At 43.2% G+C, this 13,182-nt stretch overlaps 2 protein-coding genes across 2 annotated transcripts in view; both read left to right on the forward strand.

The window, feature by feature from the left end:
• Positions 1-13,182, forward strand: part of LOC134585967 (olfactory receptor 6N1-like) — a 137,657-nt gene that overhangs the window by 94,176 nt on the left and 30,299 nt on the right. The window lies entirely within an intron of this gene.
• The window catches only part of SLCO2B1 (solute carrier organic anion transporter family member 2B1), a 136,569-nt gene continuing 132,756 nt past the window's right edge, over positions 9,370-13,182 (forward strand). The window contains exon 1 of the mRNA XM_063432359.1: positions 9,370-9,450. The gene's annotated coding sequence lies outside the window, so the exon portion shown is untranslated. The remainder of the gene's footprint in view (positions 9,451-13,182) is intronic.

A 13,182-nucleotide genomic window follows, 5' to 3' on the forward strand; every position in this document is an offset into this window, starting at 1 on the left:
CTGTGTTTCTGAATTATCTATTGCTAATACACCTATGATTTCTACTTACGGTGTTACCACTACTCTTACCTCTCTATGATCAAGAACGCAAAACAGGCTTTTCTGATGATAAGGAAAGTACAATGGGAGAGGTTATCATTATTTTACTGTGCAAGGGCAGCTGACACAGTGTTTTTAATATATTGTTGTATATTCAACAAAGAGGGAGATATGAAAATGTAATTAAATGTAGAGCTCGACACCTCTTTATCCTGCAACTGGACGCCTCCATCTTGGCTCCCTGTCAATCATTGTTATAAGCTCTGTCCTTTGTACATGTTAGCCAGCGTATAGAGAGCATACAGGGGAGAGGAGAAATGAAAGAAGGCATGTGTTGTTCCTCTCGTTTGTAATGTTTGCCCTGGCTTTTTGCTTGTCTGAACTGATTTTTTTTTTTTTTTTTGAATATTAAATCTAAATGAAAATAAAGAATCACAATGAAAAGGTTAATTCACGTTATACATGATATATATTTTTAATGGGGTAAATTGGAGAAGTGACAGTGTCCCTAAATTATTGCCAGGTATTGTGAATCATACAAACAGATGCCAGCAATATTAGCAACAATGACTAACAAACACCATTTATTTCAAAATGAGGGTGTTCTCTCCGGGATGGTGACATTATTTCACATTTAACTGATTTTATAGAATTAAATGTCTTTCTTCTATAACAACAGCTGGTGGCTTCCATAAACACGAGGACTTAAACATCAGACACACTTTTGGTTATCAAGAATGCTGATGAAAGTCCCGTTCAGGGACTGGAATGTCGATCCTATGAGAACTTTTTTCTTTATGTAAATAAAGCAGTCGCTTTTTCAATGCAAACCGTGAGTGCAGACCCAATCTATTTTTGTATGTTTTTCATTGTTCTCTGGGACTGGCACCCGGTACTTTCTATATATATATACTTGGTTCAGCCTGAGTCCAAGGACACATATTTTCTTTATATTTACTGTGACAGACCGCCCTGCACTCCGACTGGGCACTTCCATCAATCGCTGCTTCCTAGTACTTGTGAGCACCATAACCACCGTAAACCCCATGAACCGACGCAACTTGGTTGGGGTCTTGCCGTCCTCCACCCTCCCTGGACCCAAGACCAGGATCCAGCTTCGAGAGGGTAGACCTCTCCTAGTCCAGAGAGCGTAGCGGGAACAGCTCTTATAAGATACACCTATGAGGCCCTGAATGTAGGTACTGCACAATGTGCAGCACTGACACAGGAAGCACCTCTAGTGACAATCTGAGTGACTGTCACTAGAGGTGTCACTAGGAAGCAATGTAAACACTGCATTTTCTCTGAAAAGTCAGTGTTTATATTGAAAAGCCTGCAGGAACAGGCCATAGACACCAGAACCACTACATTAAGCTGTGTGTTTGTGTGCGCCTCCCAGTGAGTGAGCTTGCTTGCATGTGTGTGCCTGCTAGTGAATGAGCTTGTGTTTTTATGTCAATGAGCTTATGTATATCAGTGAGATTGTTTGTCTATGAGGCTGTGTGTCAATGAGCTTGTGTGTGTTAGTGAGATTGTCTGTGTCTGCATGTGAGTATGTTTACTGCATAATTAAACATTTTACTCTGAAAGGACCAATATTTTATATTAGAAAAAGCAATATATATTTGATATAGATATATATAATATATATATATATATATACATATATATATATATATATATATTAGTGATGTCGCGAACATAGAATTCTCGGTTCGCGAACGGCGAACGCGAACTTCCGCAAACGTTTGCGAACTGGCGAACTGGGCGAACCGCCATAGACTTCAATGGGCAGGCGAATTTTAAAACCCACAGGGACTCTTTCTGGCCACAATAGTGATGGAAAAGTTGTTTCAAGGGGACTAACACCTGGACTGTGGCATGCCGGAGGGGGATCCATGGCAAAACTCCCATGGAAAATTACACAGTTGATGCAGAGTCTGGTTTTAATCCATAAAGGGCATAAATCACCTAACATTCCTAAATCACAATGGATATGGATTGACACCTGACATATGACATATTGACACCTTGACATATGGATTGACACCTTGACATATGGATTGACACCTGTCCTCAGGGACCCTGATACACACTGACACAGAACAGAGTAGAGACTGTTCCTCCTACATAGGGTCACTTGGCAGATATGGATTGACACCTGTCCTCAGAGACCCTGATGCACACTGACACAGAGCAGAATAGGGACTGTTCCCCCTACATAGGGTCACTTGGAAGATATGGATTGACACCTGTCCTCAGAGACCCTGATACACACTGACACAGAGCAGAATAGGGACTGTTCCCCCTACATAGGGTCACTTGGCAGATATGGATTGACACCTATCCTAAGGATCCCTGATACACACTGACACAGAGCAGAATAGAGACTGTTCCCCCTACATAGGGTCACTTGGCAGATATGGATTGACACCTGTCCTCAGGGACCCTGATACACACTGACACAGAGACGAAAAGGGACTGTTCCCCCTACATATGGTCACTTGGCAGATATGGATTGACACCTATCCTAAGGATCCCTGATACACACTGACACAGAGCAGAGTAGAGACTGTTCCCCCTACATAGGGTCACTTGGCAGATATGGATTGACACCTGTCCTCAGGGACCCTGATACACACTGACACAGAGCAGAATAGGGACTGTTCCCCCTACATAGGGTCACTTGGCAGATATGGATTGACACCTATCCTAATGATCCCTGATACACACTGACACAGAGCAGAATAGGGACTGTTCCCCTTACATAGGGTCACTTGTCAGATATGGATTGACACCTATCCTAAGGATCCCTGATACACACTGACACAGAGCAGAGTAGAGACTGTTCCCCCTACATAGGGTCACTTGGCAGATATGGATTGACACCTGTCCTCAGGGACCCTGATACACACTGACACAGAGCAGAATAGGGACTGTTCCCCCTACATAGGGTCACCATTTTTAGCCCAAAGCCCAGGCCTTTTTTAGTCGAATGTATCGACCACTGTCAGTCCCTTCGGGATCCATCCCTCATTCATCTTAATAAAGGTGAGGTAATCTAGACTTTTTTGACCTAGGCTATCTCTCTTCTCAGTGACAATACCTCCTGGGGCACTGAAGGTCCTTTCTGACAGGACACTTGAAGCGGGGCAGGCCAGAAGTTCTATCGCAAATTGGGATAGCTCAGGCCAAAGGTCAAGCCTGCACACCCAGTAGTCAAGGGGTTCATCGCTCCTCAGAGTGTCGATATCTGCAGTTAAGGCGAGGTAGTCTGCTACCTGTCGGTCGAGTCGTTCTCTGAGGGTGGATCCCGAAGGGCTGTGGCGATGCGTAGGACTTAAAAATCTCTGCATGTCCTCCATCAACAACACGTCTTTAAAGCGTCCTGTCCTTGCCGTCGTGGTCGTGGGAGGAGGAGGACTACTTTCACCTCTTCCCCTGTTAGATTCCCATTGTGCTGTGACATCACCCTTATATGCTGTGTAAAGCATACTTTTTAATTTATTTTGCAAATGCTGCATCCTTTCCGACTTGTTGTAATTTGGTAACATTTCAGCCACTTTCTGCTTATACCGGGGGTCTAGTAGCGTGGACACCCAGTACAGGTTGTTCTCCTTCAGCCTTTTTATACGAGGGTCCCTCAACAGGCACGACAGCATGAAAGACCCCATTTGCACAAGGTTGGATGCCGAGCTACTCATTTCCCGCTCCTCCTCCTCAGTGATCTCAATGAAGGTATGTTCTTCCCCCCAGCCACGTACAACACAACGGGTACCAAATAGGTGACAACGAGCACCCTGGGATGCCTGTTGTGGTTGGTCTTCCTCCTCCTCCTCCTCAAAGCCACATTCCTCCTCTGACTCCTCTTCCTCACAATCCTCTTCCAGCGTTGGCGCAGGTCCAGCAAGCGATGCTGATAAGGCTGTTTCTGGTGGTGATGGTGAAATTCCCAGCTCCCCAGAGGCTGTCCTAGCACCCCGGTCATACAAATATTAATTAACGGCTTTTTCTTGTTGGAGCAGGCGGTCGAACATTAGGAGTGTTGAATTCCAACGTGTCGGGCTGTCGCAAATCAAGCGCCTCACTGGCATGTTGTTTCGCCGCTGGATATCGAAAAAGTGCGCCATGGCCGTGTAGGAATGCCTGAAATTGCCACACACCTTCCTGTAAGCCTGTGTACTTATGCACAAAGCATTGTACGATCAGATTACATACATGTGCCATGCACGGCACATGTGTCAACTTGCCCAACTTCAATGCCGCCAACAAATTTGTTCCGTTGTCACAAACCACTTTGCCGATATCCAGTTGCTGCAGAGTCAGACACTTTTCCACCTGTGCGTTCAGGGCGGACAGGAGTGCTTGTCCGGTGTGACTCTCTGCTTTCAAGCAAGTCAAACCCAAGACGGCGTGACACTGCCGAACCAGGATGTGGAATAGTACCTGGGGAGCTGCCGTTGATGTGGAGCAAGATGCAGCAGCAGAAGAGGACTCAGCCGAGGAGGTTATGTTAGAGGATGGAGTAGGAGGAGTAGAGGAGGTGGCAGCAGGCCTGCCTGCAAGTCGTGGCGATGTCACCAACTCCTCTGCAGAGCAATGCATTCCATGCTTGGCAGCCGTCAGCAGGTTTACCCAATGCGCAGTGTTGGTGATATACCTGCCCTGACCATGCTTTGCAGACCAGGTATCAGTGGTCAGATGGACCCTTGCCCCAACACTGTGTGCCAGACATGCCATTACTTCCTTTTGCACAATCGAGTACAGGTTGGGGATTGCCTTTTGTGAAAAGAAATTTGGTCCGGGTACCTTCCACTGCGGTGTCCCAATAGCTACAAGTTTTTTGAACACCTTAGACTCCACCAGCTTGTATGGTAAAAGCTGGCGGGCTAATAGTTCAGACAAGCCAGCTTTCAGACGCTGGGCAAGGGGATGACCTTCTGACATTGGCTTCTTACGCTCAAACATGTCCTTGACAGACACCTTACTGTGGGCAGATGAGCGGGAACTGCTCAAGGCGAGAGACGGAGTGGCGGATGGTTGAGAGGGGGCAAGGAGGACAGCAGTGGTTGACGTGGCTGAAGATGCTGGACCAGGAGGAGGATGGCGGCTTTGAGTTTGTGTGCTGCTTGTACTCATGTGTTGATCCCATAGGCGTTTGTGATGTGCGATCATGTGCCTACGCAAAGCAGTTGTACCTAGCTGGGTGTTGGACTTCCCACGACTCAGTTTCTTTTGGCACAGGTTGCAAATGGCTTCGTTGTTGTCAGAGGCAGACACACAAAAAAATGCCACACTGCTGAGCTCTGCAATGATGGCATTCTGGTGGTGGACACAGCATGCGTTGATTGGCGTGCTGTCGGGCTGACCCCGGGTGCCGATGCATGCTGTCTGACTGTGCCACTATCTGCTTGCGACGACCTCCCCCTGCTTCCAATTCGTTTCCTCCTCCTCTCTGTCTCCCCATCTGAACTTTCGCCCTGTTCTTCTTCTTGCCGAGCGGGCACCCACGTGACATCCATGGACGCATCGTCATCATCAACCGCTTCACTTGTATCTGACAACTCAGCAAAGGAAGCAGCTGCGGGTAGAACATCATCATCATCATCACACCGTACGTCCATGTGTGTAATGCTGCCTGACTGAGACATATGCTTGTTATCTACATCCTCTGGCAATAATGGTTGCGCATCACTCATTTCTTCAAACGGATGTGTAAATAACTCCTCTGACAGATAAAGTGAAGCGGCTGTGGTGCTAGTGTTGGTGGTGGAGGCAGGCGGGTGAGTGGTATCTTGAGAGGTGCCCGAAGCTAAGCTGGAGGAGGATGGTGCGTCAAGGTTCCGAGCAGAAGCTGTAGAAGATTGGGTGTCCTGTGTTAGCCAGTCAACTATGTCCTCAGAACTTTTCAAGTTCAGGGTACGTGGCCTCTGAAAATTGGGCATTATTCTAGGGCAAAAGGGAATCACAGCACCACGACCACGACGGCCCCTGCGGGGTGGCCTGCCTCTACCTGTCATTTTTTTTTGGATTAGTGGTACTATGCGTGCAAGCTACTGTGAGACCAGATATAAGTGGCACTGTGCAGTGGCAGAGGTTGGCAGAGTACACGCTGTAGGCCTGACATCCGCTTGAAGACAACTAACTGCAATTCAATCTATAACAGTGAAAAAAGTTTTTGGGTTTTTAAATGCAATCTATTGCGACACCAGATAAGAGTGGCAATATGCACTGGCAGAGGTTGGCAGAGTACACGCTGTAGGCCTGACACACCCGCTTGAAGACAAGTAACTGCTATTCAATCTATAACAGTGAAAAAAGTATTTTGGTTTTAAATGCACGCTATTGTGACACCAGATATGAGTGGCAATGTGCACTGGCAGAGGTTGGCAGAGTACACGCTGTAGGCCTGACACCTGCTTGCAGACAACCAACTGCTATTCAATCTCTAACAGTGAAAAAAGTTTTTTGTTTTTTAAATGCAATCTATTGCGACACCAGATAAGAGTGGCAATGTACACTGGCAGAGGTTGGCAGAGTACACGCTGTAGGCCTGACACACCCGCTTGAAGACAAGTAACTGCTATTCAATCTATAACAATGAAAAAAGTTTTTGGGTTTTAAATGCACGCTATTGTGACACCAGATATGAGTGGCAATGTGCACTGGCAGAGGTTGGCAGAGTACACGCTGTAGGCCTGACACACCCGCTTGAAGACAACTAACTGCTATTCAATCTATAACAGTGAAAAAAGTTTGTTGGTTTTAAATGCACGCTATTGTGACACCAGATATGAGTGACAATGTGCACTGGCAGAGGTTGGCAGAGTACACGTTGTAGGCCTGACACACCCGCTTGAAGACAATTAACGGCTATTCAATCTATAACAGTGAAACAAGTTTTTTGGTTTTAAATGCACGCTATTGTGACAACAGATATGAGTGGAAATGTGCACTGGCAGAGGTTGGCAGAGTACACGCTGTAGGCCTGACACCCGCTTGCAGACAACTAACTGCTATTCAATCTATAACAGTGAAAAAAGTTTTTTGGTTTATAAATGCAATCTATTGCGACACCAGATAAGAGTGGCAATGTGCACTGGCAGAGGTTCGTAGAGTACACGCTGTTGGCCTGACACACAGACGCTTGCAGACAACTAACTGCTATTCAATCTATTACAGTGAAAAAAAATTTTTTTTTAAATGCAAGCTATTGTGACACCAGATATGAGTGGTTGCACTGGGCAAGTGGGCACAGTATCCACTGTGAGCCTGACACAGAAGCTGGCAGGCAGGCAACTGCAATTAGATTACAGAGGGAAAAAAAGCAGACTGATGTTCTAGCCCTAAAATATGCTTTTTGGGGTGCTGTCCTTACAGCAGAGATCAGATGAAACCTTCAGGACTGTAGTGGACACTGAATACACTAGCCTAGCTATACATTTCCCTATCAAATGAGCAGCAGCTACACTTTCCCTCCTCTATCTAAGAATGCAGCTTCAGAATGAATCTAAAATGGATGCTGTACAGGAGGTGGGAGGGTCTGGAAGGGAGGGTCTGCTGCTGATTGGTTGGAATGTGTCTGCTGACTGTGAGGCACAGGGTCAAAGTTTACTCAATGATGACGAATAGGGGGCGGATCGAACCGCGCATGTGTTCGCCCGCCGTGGCGAACGCGAACACGCTATGTTCGCCAGGAACTATTCGCCAGCGAACAGTTCGGTACATCACTAATATATATATATATATATATATATATATTTTTTTTTTTTTATATTACTCAACCATCTGGGATGGCAAGACATAGCCTTACATATTACATGCAACAATATATGGCGCAATGACTTATGGGGCTGGCATAGATTTTTTTCCAGGGCTGCTTTGTATCCCCAGTCCGGCCCTGCTGATGGTCCCCTGTTATATTAAAAGCCGCTTTTTGAATATCACACATATTAAATGTTTCTGCTCTAAGTGCCTGCTCAGGCCTAGGGGGACTATTTCCTAAATGGTCCCCCAACCCCCACAGTCCCTCCAAACAAATACACACAAGCAGCACCCTCACACACACTGCACCCACACACATACAGCACCCTTATGCACACACACACACACACTAACAGCACCCTCACACTAACAGCACATTTACACATGCACCCACACACATACATCGTCCTTACACACACAGCACCCTTACACACACAGCGCACACACACACACACATACAAACATCACCCTCCCACTACACACTCACACATACAGCACCCACACAAATACATCATCCTTACACACACAGCACCCTTACACATACACACACAGCACCCTCACATGCACCCACACACATGCACCCACACACATACATCGTCCTTACACACACAGCACCCTTACACACACAGCGCACACACACACACACATACAAACATCACCCTCCCACTACACACTCACACATACAGCACCCACACAAATACATCATCCTTACACACACAGCACCCTTACACATACACACACAGCACCCTCACACTAACAGCACCGTCACACATACAACACTCTTACACACATAGCACCCTTACAACAGCTAAATAGCCTCAGATACTGGATCTATGATATGGAAAAAGACCAGAGTCACCTTTACTATCTTGGCCACCCAAATCTTTTGTCTGGTGAAACAGCGGCTTTCCTGATTTCCACCTAGAACTCCGGTGGGATACTTTGCTAACAAGGGTCCTGTGGTCACAGTTACCTTATGACCTTTCTTGACCTTCGATCTGCCCTATAAAATTATCTGAGTTCTCATCACTGCCTCTTGCTGCACGCCTATTCTCATTTGTTAACTATTACTTGTGTGTTCTGTTTACTTGATTTTGTAAATAAAATAATAGCATGATTTGAACACTATTTCAGAATACTACCATCTGTGCGTGGACATTTGAAAATGCTTTACTGTTTGCAAGAGGATATAAGAAAATCGTATTACCAAATCTTTAACAATGATATTCTGTCCTTCCCATGTGAGATCCAGCTGGGTTCTCACGAGGTTCTGATGGAAAATAAGCAGAACAACACATCTCGGCAAACAGTTTCCTGGGCCAGAGTGTTAGAATGTAATTGGTCTTGAAGGGGTTAAGTTAGAATCCACACTTTTTTCTCTCTCCGACTTCAAAATTCCGAATCTCCCTAGCTGACAGTTCGAAATAAAACTGAAAAGGCTGTTTTTAAAACGTGCAGCCCTGCCTACACCCACATCTAGCCGTGACTATAATTATGATGTTTTATTGTAGGAAATAGTTTACTCAGTTCGGAAAAACTCCTCCCAGAAAAAAAGGGAGAGCTAAGCTAACTTTCATTTTAGTTTTAAAGAGGAACATCGTTCGTGATTGGAGAGCTGTGATCCTGTTCTGGAATCTGAAAATAACAGTGAGTACACCTCTATTTACACCTAGCAGCCTACTCTGTCAGTATATAATATCCTGATGTATGGCTTTAATAAGACCATTACAGCTTTTTCTCTCAGTAGTTGAAGATTGTATTCTATGTGAGATAAGTATGCTCTGCTTAAGTTTAAACGAAGGGAATGTAAAAAGGCAAACACATCTAGCACTTTGTGTTTTATAAATAACCCCGAGTTTACTTAGTGCTGACTTCTATAAACTCTGACGGTGTGTAACGGCATAGGTAAGAGGTCTGAGTGCTTGCTTACTGATGTGTAACGTTTGTCAATATTTATCATTACAGCAAATTGTTCATTTTGAAATCTTACAATAACTTTTTAGCGATTTACAACATTATATACAAACGATATAATATATAGAATGTAATAACAAATTCTGATCTATATTACAGAATAAATACAGAATATACAGAATAAAAAAACATGATATGACTAGTAAACCAAGAATTCAGTAATGCTGTATTGGCTATATTATGTCTGCAGCAGACTACATTATAATGTGTTCTATGAATAAACTAAATCATTTCATATTCCAATTCATTCGGGCTAAACGCCAATACTTTAGTTGCACGGTTGCACCCATAATGCATTGCAATTCAGACTGTGTTGATACTTGTGTAATTATTCAGACAGACATGCACATAATTTGTCATAGAGCTCTGTTTAGAACTGTCAAAGACATAACATTGTGGCTGCTGAATTGCATTTTCTACAATTCTGTGGGCATCATAAAAGGGCTTTTATCGCACACATAGATGGTGTATCAGTTTAGATCTTTTACGTTGTAGTTATTGCTTTGAAAACAGTGCGAATCTCAAGATATCTCCACACTAAATTCCTGGGAAATGCATTGACACACTGAAAATAATCATCTTTTTTTACCATTGTGTGCAGGCCTGTACATAGCTTTCAACGTTGACAAATTGTCATCTCAGATACCTGTAGAATTCTCATTCATTACTCCCAAAATATTCCTATTCTCTGTTACTTACTCCATGATTTAAAGAAAGATAGTCAGGATATGTCTATATATTTTCTATTTATTTGTAAAGGGAGGATACACAGAGATTTCTCTTGTTTTCAAGTAAATATACAATATTATATATACACAACAAAAAGCAAAAACATAAGTAAAAAGGTAAAAATCTTTAACATTCTTGGGTAGGAGTCCATACTGAGGAGGAGCCCCCATAGACAGCTGCCTACCAACCTGCCAAAAAGCTAATTAATTGACACCTTTTCACTACCCACCTTTCCTCCTTTCTCTCCCAATTGAATCAAACTAAAAACAGAAAAGCTACAAATGTGTCAACTGCATAATTATAGATAGGTGATCATTATACTCACATAGGCTATCATTTCAATTGAATTTTAATTTTAAATAACTGAAGGTAAATCAGTGAGTGTAGAATCTAGAACTAAAGAAGATGACTTGGGTGTGGAATGCCTTGACCTACTGCCCAAAGCCTTTCTAGTGCCCAGACTGGACAAGAAAGACAGTGTCCAATGTGGTTACTGTAGACTCTGCCAGTGTAACAGAGACAAATGCGTGCAGCTAGAATTGCGTTACTGGACAAATGTGTGAATCCATCAGTCACTGCACTTTACATATGGTTTACCATTTTCATTAGGTTGCTTATCAAATTACGAGAGCCCAACTGCAGTGCCAGGGCAGTGGGGACTTTGGACTCCATGATCCCTTCTCTGTTTGATGATCGGCTGCCAATATAGCTGATTAGACTGCTGAGGTCTTTGGGAAAAAAAAAAAACATTGTGTACAAAGCTATGCCAAATAATACTGCTGTTAATAAATACTATCACAAGCTATTATGATGTATTTATCAATCGACATGCACTGCTACAGTCTTATTAGGACGAAGCCTAGTATATCATAAAACACAGGCAATTATTAGGAGAACGAAGCATGCAGCATTGTTCTACCTCCATATTTACTAACACAGAGCAGATAGAATGCATTGCAGCTCCGTACTTACCTAGGACATAGTCTGCTACAAGAGTATCCATTGTATTCCATAAATGTCTGGGTTTTATATCACATACATATAAATACTGATTAATAGTAATAATAATAACTCCAGATTAGCTAATAATTCGGCATTATTTCATGCATGTTGATGTTAAGTATGTAAGCGTTTTAAGGCAACCTTTCTTAAATTACCTCTCAAGTAATAGGATTGGGGTAAATTGAAAAAAGGAGAATCAGTGCACAGAGAGATAAACTCTTTAAACGCACATTTATAGCTCCTAATAGAATCAATTCCATAAACCTGACTTTTCTTATTCTTTCCATGCAGACACAAACTCAAATTTACTCCAATGTTCCTACTTAAAACGGAAAGATCCCAATACTCATTTCCCATTATTAATTAAATAGCACTTCATTCCAACCATCATATGCAAGATGTTTAAAGGGACACTATAGTAACCCAGACCACTTCAGCTCAATGACGTGGTCTTGGTGCAATGTCTCTCAGGTTTTAACCCTTCATATGCAAACATAGCAGTTTCAGAGAAACTGCTATGTTTACAGTGCAGGGTTAAGACAGTCGGCAGAGGGAGCTGACGTCGGCGGGGGAGGAGAGGTCACCAGTGCCGAGGAAGCCCGGCGCCGGAATAAGGTAAGCTGCTGAAGGGGTTTTAACACCTTCAGCACCATGGACGGTGGACCCTGAGGATGTGGGCACCCTCAGTGCACTATAGTGTCAGGAAAACCGCTTTGTTTTCCTGACACTATAGTGATCCTTTAAAGTTTGAAACACTCATTGCATGGTCATAGAGCACACGTCTAATGATGCTCCTTTGCTGTCCAAGGGCAGTTATTTCCTTGGTGCTCCGAAAGTAGCATTGTTGGGAGGTCTGACATTTGTACCAGCAAATTCTACAGAAATCATAAGGATGTCCATCCCAGAATGTAGATATGGTTTGATAATGATCATACATTTGCAAGTGTCAGTTGAGGAAGAATGAATCTAGATGAAAATTAATTTTTTTTTTTCGGCCAAAATGAATTTTGCCCATTAGTCATTAGTTTCGTATGAAATTGGAAATTTGTCCAATATTTTTGGTTCAGGATTTCCATTCGGTCCAATGGAATGCCACCTTGCAGGTAAATCTTTCAGTGATTTAGATAAGTAGGTAAGTCCCTAATTTAGTTGAGATTCCACATCAGGATGTCAAATTAGGGAGCTACCTACTAAGCTATCTCCTAAGCAACTGAAAATTCACCATAAAGGAAATACTTATCTTAATTTTGTTTTTTCAACCGTTTAGTAGAAAGCTCCTTAACGTGGAACCATTAGGTGGTATAATTAAGGTACCAGACTAGAGTGCTGTCTACTAAACACAATAGCTACCCAATTTAGCACCCTTAAATATGGTAATCCCACATAAGGTTTTATGGATTAATTTCATTCAATGTGCAATTAGTTATTTAGTTCATTTGGAGATTTAGAATTCAGATAAATTGCAATTCTTCCTAAAGCATTTAGTGGTGACTAAATCTTTTAGATTTCCATGAAGCACTCCATTGGAATATGTTTATTATGGCTGCTAGGGATGGATGAAGAACTACAATATTCTTAATTCATCCACACATTTTTGTTGCCATATCAAACGTTATCAGAAAAAGAGGAGGCATCGCTCCATGGAGATTAGTAACTACATTTTGCTGTTAAACA

The sequence above is a fragment of the Pelobates fuscus genome, chromosome 1 (assembly GCF_036172605.1).
Source record: "Pelobates fuscus isolate aPelFus1 chromosome 1, aPelFus1.pri, whole genome shotgun sequence".
NCBI classification, from domain to species: domain Eukaryota; kingdom Metazoa; phylum Chordata; class Amphibia; order Anura; family Pelobatidae; genus Pelobates; species Pelobates fuscus.